General features: G+C 41.1%; 1 long non-coding RNA gene across 1 annotated transcript; it reads left to right on the forward strand.

The window, feature by feature from the left end:
- The first annotated feature begins 340 nt into the window (after positions 1–340).
- On the forward strand, positions 341–4123 carry LOC126990227 (uncharacterized). The gene is made up of 3 exons (XR_007744145.1): positions 341–1094; positions 1246–1352; positions 2012–4123. It is a non-coding gene; the product is annotated as an uncharacterized LOC126990227 (long non-coding RNA).
- Positions 4124–4166: the final 43 nt, after the last annotated feature.

Raw genomic sequence — 4166 nt, forward strand, 5'->3', positions numbered from 1 at the left:
CATAAGCCTTCTGAGGATTGAGGCCAGAGAGGGCATAGAAAACATCATTTTGAAGAATCTTTATAACAGGCATAAAGGAGTCAGAGGGGGGATGAGTAGGAGGACTATGCCCAGAATCGTCCAGAGTGGAGTTTTTAGAAAAAAGTTTGAGAAGAGTTCAGCCTTAGAGATAGATGAGACGGCAGTGTTGCCGTCAGGACTGAGGAGTGGAGGGAAAGATGAAGAAGTGAAGTTGGAGGAGATGTTTTTGGCTAGATGCCAGAAGTCACGGGAAGAGTTAGAGAAAGCAAGGTTTTGACATTTTCTATTAATGAAAGAATTTTTGGTTAGTCGGAGAATAGATTTGGTTGCTGAAGACTTTATTGGATGACCTTAAAATGCTCTGACAGTTAAGTAAAATAAGTAATAAGTATTTTTAAATAGTATGCGTGTTTTTGTATGTGCATAGTCGACACTGACAGTCTGCTGATCTCAAATTACCAGAGTATGTAGTGTTACTGGCCTCCAGGGGCAGATGCTTCAGCCAAGGCTAAGAGGGAAGAAATCCCTCATACAGAAAAACAGAATTTATATGAGATCAGAATTTTTTCATTTGCAGGTATGATAAGTGTACAGGACCACCGTGTTGGTGCGCCTCAAGACACTGGAGCAAAACCAGCGGCTGATGTTAAACCTCCTCCAGTCTGTAGCTTCTGCCACAGGGTCAGGAGGGTGTGGTGCCACCTCCAGTAAGCAGCTTGGAGGAGCTGGATGACCTGTGCACTAAAGTGGCTGATCAAACTTTCAAAAGAAACTTGGTAAGAATAAACTGTATCATTTTGAACTTGAGAAGGTTTTTGGATATTTTGGATATATCATATATGGATATAAGATTATTTTTGTGCCGAAGAAACATTTATTTTAAGGTATTTATGGTGCTTCTATTATTCATTGCAACCACTTTTTGTTATCTTCAGGAGGGCACAGCCTTGGAGACGCTGTTTGCAGGATTTTTAAAAAGTTGGGCACCAGTGGTGTGTGGTCATCATACAGCCTGAAGGGAAAGAAGGAGGAGCTAGCATTTACTGAGTTTCCCATCTGCAAAGTTATCCTCAGTAAGTGTGCAGCATTGTTATTATACAATATTGACTCAAAGCAGTATGTAGTAATATTGGTAATATTATGAAGATATTCTGCTCTACGGTTGACACTAAAACTAAAACTAATTTTGCTGACATTCATACGCTTTGGCTTCTTTACTCAAAGGAGCAAGCCTGAGAAACTACGCTGAAGCAAAAACATCTGCGGTGGAGGATGAAATTAGTGAGGCCCTAAAGCATGGTCCTAAAAGGAAAGGTGGCCCAAAATACAAGGTGAGCACTGAACCCCATTTACTCTGTTTTGATATTCCCTCAATTTTGTAATAAGACTATTTTAAGTAATGCAAGATGGCGCCACTATAAAATACTCGCCTGCGCCAGAACGGGCTGGGCCGACCATCAGGCCCCACCTGGAAGAAGCCTTGGGCTGACCATCAGGCCCCACCGGGAAGAAGCTCATACCACCATCAGGCCCCACTGGAAAGTTTTGAATGCCCACCGGAAATAGGCAGCAATAAAAAAAAAAAAAAAAAAAAAAGTAATAGAGAATATGCATTTGGTGGTACTACATCATCTCAACGTGCATCTTTTCACTCCACTTGTGCACACACCTATACTCCACCTTATCCACACTTTCGTTGGTCTTGCCCTACTGTCTTCCATCACTCACGCTTCTCTCAGGTAACTCATTTCCACTTCACACACTCGTCACTGCTGTTCCCTATTCCAAGTCCATGTTTTAGAGCCGTACAATATCATTGGCAGGTGACCACCATTTCTTAGAAATCTCTTAACCTCCATGGACACATTCCTCTATGTCATAACCCTTGCAATGCTTATATAACTGTTGATTCCCTTCAGTTTATTGATGCTCTCTATCCCTAAAATGTCTACCTTCTCAACCTAACTTCATGATATGTTTCTTCCCGCAGGAACCCGAGCCTAAGAAACGTGAGTGTTTTGTACACGAGTCATCAGATTCCATTGACTTGCCTCAGTTGAAACAAGGGCAGACACCATGGTGTACAGTGCCCAAGGAGAACCCTACGGTATGAGACCCTCCTCCTCCCAGCTCCACCTCCACAGCACCATATCCCTATCTTTCCACCATCTTTTCCCACCTGCTTGATTTGTTTGCTCCCATGGAAATGCAATTGATCCTCTTCTTGATATTAATTTTATTTCTATATTTCTTCACTGCTACCATCTGCTAGAGGCCTACAGGCAATGCTTTCTTCATCATGTACTGTAGTCGGTTTCATTCCATCTGTCCACTCCTGAATGTGGATGTGGCACCTGCACATAAATTGTTAGTTCATGACAGCGTGAAGATCAACTTTTTATTTTCAGTGATAAATCTGAATGTTGGTGGACAGATGAAATGAAACACTATGATTGACATTTTATTTTTTATTTTTTTGTGTGTGTCTGTGTAGGGAGGGTTGTCGGGGGAGAGATGCTCTTTTCCAAAATGTTTTCACTTTAAATGTGCTTTCCCAAAGGCTAACATCTGTATTTTCCCTAATGAGCTTATGAATTAGTGGGTTTTGATGAAGGATATATGTCTGCAGCAATAAGGAACAGTAGATATAAGAATATCAGCCATCCCTTTCCAAAACTTGACCAACTCATTTCTCTAACACTGTAAGACATCCATAGTTAGGCAATAATGGAAGTACTTACATAAGGCCAGAATTCTGTGATGCATCCATAGTTTAGAATGTAAAGAATACAAAAAAGATAAATAAATAAATAAATAAATAAAGAAAGAAAGAAAGAACATGCATGCTTTAATTTTCTTATTTTATTTATTTATTTATTTATTTTAAATTTTCTTGTTCTTTACTTTTTAAACTTTGGATGTGTCACAGAATTTCAGGCTAATGTAGAAAATGGTAAACAAGTGAGTTTGGTCAACAGTTTTGGAAAGAGATGACTGATACAGGTAACTCTCGATTACGCAAGTATTGTGTCCTTGATGAGGTCGCGTAAATCAAACAAGAGGTAGGTTTCTATCGAAAAATAAATATTCACTTCATTCAGCGGAGAGAGATCCATATCGCCAAGATATCCACTCAGGCACTCAGTCTCAGCCTCACTCGTGTGAGGAAGAAATGAGGGACACCATGAGCGACTGGATAGTATTGGTATCGGTACCGAGCAGTCTGGTACCAGTACCGTGCCTTATAGTTGGTACCATTAGTACCAGTACCTGCCCACCCCTAATGTTGAGTAGCGTGGCAGCGTGAGTACCGTATTGTTGTTCAAGTGGTGCGCGGGAAGAACTGAGCTCAGCTGTGTGGCCACGGCGCCGTGTGAGTTCAGTTGCGTGAGACATCTGGTGGCCACTCCATAAAATATCGCGAATAAGTGAAAAAAACATGTAAAGTAAACATTTGTTTGGATTTTGGACCCCACGTTATTTAAAAAATGCGTAAACAAAACTTGCGTAAATCGAGTTACCTGTATAAAATTTTTCAACCATATATTTAATATTGGCCCTTGGTTTTCAATTATGATATGCCTTCTTTAAAATCAGGGTAAAGTGTAACAATTTATTCTTAATGAATACAATTCTGCAGGCAGTGTAGGTAAGGCTCCTATGATCTGGTGGTGATGTGGCTGAGGCTGGGCTACAGATATTACTGGGAGGTCAGTGGGGCTGACCCTGTACCTTGCCGCTTGTGTGCCAGGCCAGGGGGTCACACGCTCAAACACTATGTCCTGCAATGTTCTTCTATTAGTGCCTATCGCCCACAGGGCCACTGGGACCTGCCTGGGCTGATGGGCTGGTTCATTAACAATAATGTTCTTTCAGCTGTGCTTAGTGAGTATCCTGCATTTGCCCCTAGATTGTAATCCATATGTACAGTCCCTTATGTCTGCTCCCTTGACTAAATCAAGGCCTTTATTTTTTTTAGCACTTGTCCCCTACCATTGTATCTTTTTAGTTTCCTGGTGCTACTTCCACATGTATCCTTAGTTGTATAATCACACTCTGTACTGCCTGGGGGTTGGGATGGCATGCTCCTCCCTTCTCCTTTGTTGTTGACTTGAATCAATCAATCAATCAATCATATATATATA

Source organism: Eriocheir sinensis, chromosome 6 (genome assembly GCF_024679095.1).
Source record: "Eriocheir sinensis breed Jianghai 21 chromosome 6, ASM2467909v1, whole genome shotgun sequence".
NCBI lineage: Eukaryota > Metazoa > Arthropoda > Malacostraca > Decapoda > Varunidae > Eriocheir > Eriocheir sinensis.